This window comes from Macadamia integrifolia, unplaced genomic scaffold, assembly GCF_013358625.1.
Source record: "Macadamia integrifolia cultivar HAES 741 unplaced genomic scaffold, SCU_Mint_v3 scaffold2111, whole genome shotgun sequence".
NCBI lineage: Eukaryota > Viridiplantae > Streptophyta > Magnoliopsida > Proteales > Proteaceae > Macadamia > Macadamia integrifolia.
Genome location: NW_024868519.1, coordinates 81,169 through 91,095, shown reverse-complemented (window position 1 = coordinate 91,095; position 9,927 = coordinate 81,169). Strand labels below are relative to the sequence as shown.

The 9,927-nt window shown below is 37.6% G+C and overlaps 1 pseudogene; it reads right to left on the bottom strand.

The window, feature by feature from the left end:
- Positions 1-3,066: 3,066 nt before the first annotated feature.
- Positions 3,067-6,309, bottom strand: LOC122065749 (annotated as a pseudogene).
- Between the last annotated feature and the right edge of the window lie 3,618 nt (positions 6,310-9,927).

Sequence of the window (9,927 nt, the reverse complement as noted above, 5' to 3'; positions counted from 1 at the left end):
TATGAATGAGAACAAAGTGAGGAGAAAGAATCAACTTGGAGGATACCCCCTTCTGTCTTTAAGATAGGAAGTCACTGTCACGGGGGCTACTTTATCTATTTCCTGCACCTAAACCCATCCAAACATCCCTGATGATCAAAGTATTTTGAGGAAACACAATGAACATCATCTGGGGCACCCTCAATACAGTAAGATCACAAACCAGAATAACTTTTTTGAGTTTCTAAGCTAATATCTGGGGAACTCATATTGTGCATCTACCTGATTAGACTTGCAAATGTTCCATCCCTTCTACGACAGTATGACAAACCTCATCCCCAAGATGACCTAAGTAGAGGAACCCAGTTTCTCCAACACCAGGAATCTTGGGATTTCAACCCCATTCTTAGCCACTGAAAAAATCAAATGAGCTATTACTCCCATTTGACATAAAATTCTTCAAACCGTTTGAAGTAGTAGTCCTTGACTACTATTTTTGCCGAAGTTGGCTTATAAATTAGAACAAGGGAGACAAAATTTATTTTTCGATTGTTAGACCGGGTTAGCAGTAAAAATTTTTAGATATGTAAGCCAATACGCAAGGAAAGAAGATCATCTGTGTTTGCTTTACTAAAACCAACAAGGGATATACATTCCAGTGAAAAACAGCTCCTCACATGATCCTCTCTCCCTCATTGATGCATAAATACTCCTACACCTACAACTACGCCATTCCGATCAATGAATTAGAGAAATTCAGAGAATCCACAGTTCAAATTCATGTAAATCCAAAAGCATTCTTAAAAAGGTCCTTGACCTAGAATTGTAATGAATTAAGATTCGAAGAAATTGCCCAGTAAAGTTTATCCACAAAATAAAATGGTGAAACTAATACAAAACACAACAAATAACGTACTTGGTAGCTCGAGATTCTACACCGGAGTTTTTCTGTGCGAATACATCCTGGGTAACGATCTTCTTCTTCGCTCGGTGGAATCCTACATCGGGGGCTAAGTCCTTGGACTTCTTGGACTCTTCTTGCGACTTGTAAAGATGTGCCTTCAGTTCGAGGATGGAAGACGCGCCTACGCCTTCGATGGCCTTATGCTTCTTCGGCATCACAGAAGACTCCGTTAGCCATCCTAATGACTCCACCATCCTCTTCTTCCTCTCCTCTTCCACCATCTCGACGATTGCTTACTTTTTCCTGGTGAGTTCTCTGTGTGTGAAGCCTGGACCAAAGATCTTTGGTGGGAACGAAAGAGAATTGCATAACAAGGACAAAACCGATCTCGATGTGCAAAGGGATTTACAGAGGAAGGAGATAGAAACCAGAACCCCAACTAGGGGTGTCAACCGGTCGGGCCGGTTCGGTTTCGATCGGGCTTAAGCGGGCTTGAAGACTTTCAAAGGCTACACCGTGTTTGCCCATTTAACTAATCGGGCTTAGTTATTGAGGGCATGGTACGCTTTATATTCGGTCGGTCGGCCTCGGGCTATAATCGGGCCACCTTAATCGGGCTTTAGTCGGGCCTTAACCGGACTACGAACATGTTTAATGTTAAACATGCTTTAACAGGTTTTTAAACGAGCCCTCTTTAAAATGTGCTCTTATATTCCGGCCCACTCATGCAAGCCCAAAAAAATTACAATTAATTAATAAATGATACCAAATATAACCATCATTTAAAATGTGAACATGTTTTTACTTTTTAATTTGGGGGGTAAAATAGGTATTCTACAATCATTAAAGGGTCGGGCTAGGCTGGTGCACAAAAGGCCGGTCTCGGTCAAGTGTTAAACGGTCAGTCTCGGTCGGGCGCCCGACGGTCCAAGTAGCAAAACCAAGACCGACCGTTTATAAACGGGCCGGGCTCAAGCCCGACACGTTTAATAAACGGTCTGGGCTGGGCCGATCTATAAACGGTCGGTCTCGATCGATTTAATCGGTTCGAGCCACGAATTGACACCCCTACCCCAACCCTGGGTTAGGGTTGGGTCGAGCTTGGGTTCAAGCTTCAACCCCGCCCAACCAGACCCAACCTAGCATGAAAATCAACCTTGAATTTTTATATTGGAATTTAGAAGAACTCCTATATATCAAGGTTAATCCAATAGCCATTGTAGAAGTCAAGATCAACCAAGCCCAGCACAACCCGGCCCTGACAGGGTCAATTAGGGTTGGATTGGGTTGTAGTAAATATGATTTTACTAAACTATCCCTATTTTGATAGTAATTTTCCTATTTACATTACGAAATTCAAAACATGCCTCGTATTATCATTTTATTTATATCAACTAAATTCAAAAGAAATGAAGGAAGGGCGAGTGGCAGCAGCACGTACGTATTGCAATCTTATTTTCACTTTTTTCAAATATAAAACGTCCATTTAATAAGAATTAATTTAAATCATCAATTAATTTTCTATATTGCAATTGGTTCCCAATTTTTAGGGTGGAAAGATCAAGTCATTCTTATCTTTAACCTACTGTGATGGTCAAAGTATGGGTGAGTGACGGTCACAGCATGGGTGAGTGATAGCCTCAGGTGGTACGTAACTATTTCAACTTCTTCCGTTCCAAATAATCAACGAGAGTAGGATAATGTCAATTTTTTTTTTCTCTCTCTCTCTCTTTGCAACCTTTTTTTCTCTCTCCATCAATGGTTTCTCTCTAGAACTAGTCCTCTTTTATGTAGACGATCCGTCTCCATCTCGCTATTTTTTTCTTTTATTTCTCAACACAATGCCAATTCACATAAATTGGGTCTAAGCAATCCATGGAAACAGAAGATAGAACATAGAAATCAGGTATTTGCCTTCACTTGTTCTGAACTTACTTCTGCAAAATCTGAATTTTGATTTATTTATTTATTTATGGTGTACGCAATTAAAGAAGGAATCAAACCTCCGGCCTGCTCCTTATTCCCATCTTTCTCGTCTCCAATCTTTTTCTAAATACTACAGGAAACACCTTGGTATCAATAATAATAGAAAATCAGAACAAAAAAAGTTCAAAGACTTTGTAATGGCACCAACCGTGCGTGCTGCTATCGCCCTTTGGGCCAGTGAGATATAGATACAACTCTTACTGGTGAGATTTGTATCTCACTGGCGAGATACAGATATCATCAGTGAGACTCTGTGATGCAGTCCTAGACCATAACTGTCTGCCCTCTTGGAAGGATTGTGGAGTCCCTTCAAGCAAGGCCTTGCGAGATGATATTATTGGCTGGTAATGAGATTCTCCAGTTTCCTTCAGGGAGTTGTTTGCTATGGCATTGCTTATCTTTATCTGTTCAGAGAATAGACCTGTACCACTACTCTCAGTGGAAGCCTTTCATTTTGTGCAGCATGCATGCAAGCATCCATGGACAGCTTCTGACAGTCCATCACGCGGCAGAGCCTCTTTCTCTCATGTTCAGAGAGTGTTGGATGAGCCTGTGAGTTTCTAAATAGAAATAAAATCCAATCACAGACAGAGAGAGAGAGAGAGATAAATGAACTTATCTGCCTATATATTGTATGTATTTACATATATGTATGGTCATAATATGACTACCAGTTCTTCACATGAATTAGTATCTACTACCAAGAGCCCTATTCAATGAAATAGTAATGATAAGAGTACTAAATTTTTTTGAATTCTGTTCTATCCAAATTATGGCATTGGTTTTCTATCATGTCAGCTTGTTTGTTTTGTAATTCTTCTGCTGTATACAAATCATTGCAATCGTTTTCCATCAGGTTAATTTGTTCGTTATGTCACTGATATCTGATATTGATGAATTCATGTTTATCATATGTTAATTTCATCATCAAATATTAATCAACTTACATAGGAGCAGAAAGGCTAAACCTTTGTAACAGGAGACTTGAATTACCTGAAGGTACATCCAAGAGAAAAAAGCAAACTGTGCAGAGAAAGCAAAACCTTGAATTACTTTTAGATACGAATCAACTGCACGATAAAGTCCATCATGAGAAGTTCTTGCTGATTCGGGTAAGGCCTCTGCTAGGACCTGGAACTTTGTCAAGGAAAGGTTTGTCTCTAGCAACTTCCGTAAGGTAAACTATCCACGAGCCTTGCCACTTTCATCTTTGCATTAGGTGGATTACTTCTTGGATTCCCTTCATATGTTTGATTCTCAGAGAAAGACTGCTTGCTTGGACTCTAAGGTTCTCTGTTCCTGAACCAAAAAATGTTCGAAAAGCCTATGAACAAGATCCACATCGTATAAGGTCTCACTCTTGTTATATGAAGGAATAAGCAGGTCAGGCAAAGTAGCTTGTTCAAACTGCATTCCCACACGTTTCTCCAATTCGGTGACCAGAGCAGGTGCAACCTTCAATATGTTTGCCATTCTCAAAACCCGAAGAAGGAAACTACATGTCACACTATCCTTCTGTGGAGGGATTATGCTAATGAGGCTCTCAATGATCATCCTTTGTTCTCTGATAGGAGCACTCGGTGGATCATCTTTATTTCCTGCAACAATCATGTGAAGCCTACCTCTCCAGGTATCATTACTATCTCTGTTTTTACTTGCTTCCTTTGCCATACCTTCTTTTATCAATCCTAGCAGCCATTTGGATCCATAATGCATAATTGCTGCTCCAATTAACTCAAATCTCATTCCCTTCACCTTGATTGCTGTAACAACCCTGACAAAGTGGTCAATCCTAAGAATTGAAACATCTTCAAACCACCAATCTGGAGGAACCTACTGATTCCTATTGGGGCTTAATTCTTTCTTCTCATTCCAGCTTGGACTAGAGACCTTTGTGGGTCTTCCTATATAAGCCCACCTGATACCTCTTGGGTTGGCACAAGCCTTCCAACAATAGATTCGCTGCACCTATGTACAATCTGAAGGTTTTCTGCCCATGGAGAGAGTGGCTCACAACTCTTCAACACTAGAATGGAGTCTCTCCATGAAGACAAGGCCACATAACTCAGAAAGTCTTCAGTTTTGAATATCAGTTTTCCTTCTTCAAAGTCCTCTGTCATCTCAAGATACTCTGCAGCACATCTAAGGCCTGAGATATTTGCAGCTGCAAGATCAACTACAATTCCATAACAGAATTTTGCAGCAAGCTCAAATGCATCAGCTCCACCTGGAAGATCGTCCATTATTATCTTGTTCAGGTCTGCATCCCACGAATCGTATATGATTCTCTTCATCCTTCCACTCCTAGAAAGCAGGGGATACTTCCAATAGGAAGGGGGAAAAATTATAAACCCAAAAAGGAATCCATATATTTTACCAATTTTAAATTATAAAAATCCCCATCAGTTCATCTCCTATTTCAAATTATAAAAAAACCTATCAGTTAATCTATGATCTCAATTTCAGAAGCTTGGAAAAGTGTCTTGAGAGTAGAGAATCAATTACCTTATGTAAGAGGAAACTAACATCTCCAATTTGTGCTAGAATGTCACTTGGAATATCAGTAGCAACATACCTATTTACAGAACAACACCATTTTGATTTAGGAACTTACAACCTCAAACCTTAGTATTGATTTCACAAGTAAAAACTAAATAAAAATGGATTTTTTTTTGTTCCTCTGTTCTCTAAAAAATTGCATGTATCTATTCTATGTATTAATTTAAGTCAAAAGAGCTTCTTGCCTATTTATTAAAACTAATGGTAGTCTTTGAATGCAACTTTAGAGAAGATAGATTTAAAAGAATTGACTCAATTCCCTCTTATACCTAACTTATATTTTGTGAATGATGTGAAGACATGTGACTAACATTTTACTTGGTATATCAAGCTAAATGGTAAGAAAATGTTGTAGTTACACACAATTAGGGGTTATATAGGGTCCATAAAAACACATAATGGGAACAGTAGCAAAATAGACTTGGTTATAAATGGACAAAAACTTACATGCTGCTGTTCTATATGGAACTTTTTTTTTTTCTAACGGTAAATAAGGTCCTTTTGTTGTTACTATTTTTTGAATTTTTTTCAATTGTAGTTAGATCATTGGCCGTCTACACAAGCTTGCTTTAGTTCTTTGGTAAAATCCTAGTCCTTTTTTAACTTCTCAGGTTCTTTTTCTTCACATCTCTTGCTCTCTTTCTAGATGTATCCATCTCTCTTCATATCTTTCATTTTGTACTATTGGTTTAGTGTTCAGTAGCTCAGCAAAATAGGGCTCTACCAATATCCCGATTGAAAAAGTGGTTTTTATTTCATTCTACAAGTAAGCATTACCTCCTTTCAAAAATTTTATATTATCTTTCGTTCCTGAGTTGATTATTTGTTAAAATTGAATTTTTATTTTTCTGTTCAACCTCTGTTTTGAATTGAAACTTCATGATAGAACTGAATGTTAAGGTGTATGATATAGGTAGAAAATGTGAGTAGCTTGATAAAAAAAAAAAAGTAGTGGTGTTGGTGAAAGGGATGGTTATAGCTATTATTGTTTTTAGCGAAGATTAGCATTGTTCAATTACTATGAATCAAATTTCTTTAATAGCCAAACTAGTAGTTAAATTATTAAGCTTATGGATTTACAAAATTAATTATTGCGATTTTTTCAGTATTAAATGATTTAGTCATATTTATTACAGGTTTCCACAGTATAACTCATTTTTTGGGGAAATGGAAAGGAATTGGTTACATGAGCAGTCATTAGTGGGTCATGTTCCTTTATCGAGTGGTACTACTCGTGTTTTAGATGTATAAGAAGTGTTTGATTTGGAAAACAATTGAATGGACCATAATACAACTGGGCAGAGTGACAAATTGATTGTTGGGAGGGAGAATCATAGCACATCCAACGAAGAAGAAAATGATGTGCATGATGATAATTCTAATCCTGAAGAGGAAGAAAATAATTTTGTTCAAAGTGACGAAAATGGGGGTGGCAACACATCTTTTGGGTCTACCGATGAGGAGGTTACCAACGATGAAGCCATCAACTTGGGCTTGGAAGGGGATGATCAGATCCCACTTTCAAGAACTTCCATTAATGAATGGGAACCATTTGATGGCATGGAATTCGAGACTGAGGATGATGCATATAACCACTATAATCTCTTTCCCAAGAGAGGTTTGATGTTGCACTAAAAGTTTTGAGTGAAGGTTTAGATGAGGTGTTGAAATTGGAACCGACTGTTGGGTCTTTTACTTTCAATTTGGGATCACAGAAATTTAGAAGCAAAACTATGGATACACCCACGTACAGGTAAAAGAAAACAAAAAGAAAAAACAGAAGAAGATAAATACAACCGAAATATAGATATCCTAGTCTTTTTCTATTTTAACTGTTTGCAGTCCTTTGGTAGATTCATTTGTTGGTTCTTCTTCGTCGAGGATAATCATTGGTATATCCTTATCGTCGAGTATGACGATAGGATTTCGTGGAGAGTCGCCGATTCTCCCCAAAGGATGGAATGCTTGGGGGAGACGAGTAGCAGCCCTTGAAACAAATGGTATCCCTTCACGAATCATTCTGTACTTCTTCGCCACCATTGCAGCATGTTTTAGCTTCACCATCTGTTCTCTCTTAATATCTTGGACTTTGGCCATCCTTCTCTTCTCTGCCTTCAACAAAAGATTTGATTAGTAAAATCGGAAAATTAAAGAAGAGGAAGAAAGAATTAGGAGAAATTTACCTCACTGGTGAGTCCGTCGTATCTTTCTCTACTATTTTGAAATACTAATTGTGGAGTTCCTTCCTTCTCTTGCGATTTGCAGATAGTCAACAACAGAAAGTTTGAAATAGTCTGCAACAATGGAAGGTTTGAAAGAATCATTTATAGAGAAGAAGAAAATCGGTAATGGAGGAGGCACGAGCCCTCTTTCTCCCTCACGAACATTGGTAGTGGATAATACTGGTAATTGAGAGCAGTTAAAAGGAGATACCACGTTTCTTCCTCCACTTCTTCTTCTTCTTCTTTACGGATTTTTTTTTTTTTAAAGCAAATACGCACACCCTTCATGAAGTAGCATTTCAAAACCTGGGCCACCCCATACGACATGTGTTTATTTATTTATTTTTATACAAAGCAAATAGAACACAGTATTTCAAACCTCAACCAAACCCCCCCCCCCCCCCCTCACCCCCACAGTCCACACCACGATTCCTGCTTTTTTGTTTTTTGTTTTGTTTTTTTGGTTAAACCTAAACATTATGTTTAAGGGTGCCAATCGGCTCTGGTTCAATTTATTTGTTGGGTTCAAGAGAGTGATGTTATGAACCGAAATTGAACCAAGAACCGAGTTGATTCTGAAATTAGATACTCAATCCACATTAAATCTATTTCGGTTTCCAATTGACACCCTTAGTCACGTTTGCACATAAATTTAAGAGAAAAAAAAAATTCATAGAGGTGGGAATCCGTTGTTTAAAGGGTAAACGTCCCAACATATCATTAGAAAAAACATAAAGAAACAAAAAAAGAAACCCAATCCATCCAATCCCTGCCGAAATCATGTTTGAAAAAAGAAAATTCTTAGGCTAAATACGCAGTAAACGGTTGGAAGTTGGGTCCAAAAAATTAATATCCATCTGATCCCTACCAATACAGATTCTATTCACATCGATAATGGTTCACACAGTTCATGAGTCTTAAAACCTTCCTTGCAATTTCTAGAAAATTGTGTAATTCACTAGACCCGGATAATCAAATTGGGTCCAAACTCCAAAGATATTTGATGATTTTGATTCTCGATTTGGTTAATGAAAATCAATACTCAAATTGAACTTATTTGGTTCCTTAACAAGTTAGTTTTGATTTTTGTATTCAATACGTAAATAATAGGGGTAAAGAACCTTTTCTTGCTCGCACAAGGAATGACCAAAGATAAGGCAAGTGAAGAAACGATGCTAACATTTATAGGACAAACAATTGAATAATCAAGTTTATTAGAAAATTCTCATATGGCCGATGTATCGTTAAAAGGAACTCCTCACTGCAAACCCTCTTTGCCTCCCTCTTGAAATCGTGAACGAACACATGGGTCTTCACTAAGGGTGTCAATATATAACCGAAACCGTTTATTGGAATCGAAACCGATCGGTTATAACCTAACCATTCCGCACCGTACTAAATTGATTCGGTTTTGGTTTTATAGGCCATAATTTCGGTTTGGTATTAAAACATGATTTCACGTTTAAGGGTGCCAATCGGCTCTGTTTCAGTTAGGTTCAAGAGAGTGATGATATGAACCAAAATCGAACCAAGAACTGAGTTGGGTTCTGAAATTAGATACTCAATCCAAATTAAATCGGTTTCAGTTTCCAGTTGACACCCTTAATCACATTTGCACATACATTTAAAAAAAAAATAAAAATTCATAGAGGTGGGAATCCGTTATTTAAAGGGTAAATGGTCCAACATATCATTAGAAAAATAAATAAAAAAACCCAATCCATCCAATCCCCGCTGAAATCATGTTTAAAAAAAAAAAAAAAAAATTCTTAGGCTAAATAGGTGGTAAACGGTTGGAAGTTGGGTCCAAAAAATTAATATCCGTCCGATCCCTACCATATAGATCCTATTCATATCGATAATGGAAAACACCGTTCACGAATCTTAAAACCATGATTGCAATTTATCTTGCGTGTGTAAATATTCGAATTGGGTCCAAACTCCAAAGAGTGTTTGATTATTTTGGTTCTCGGTTTGGTTCTGAAAATCGATATTCAAATTGAACTTATTTGATTGCTTAACGGTTTAGTTTTGATTTTTGTATTCAATATGCAAATAATAGGGGAAAATAACATTTTCCTGCTTGCACAAGGAATGCCCAAAGACAAGGCAAGCGAAGAAACGACGCTGACATTTATAGGACAAACAATTGAATAATCAGGTTTATTAGACAAGTCTCATATGGTCGATGTATCGTTAAAGGAGACTATCCAAAGGCCTGACGGGAGTGAAAATTACAACGCCATTTCTACTATCTTGGAAAAATTATATGTCATT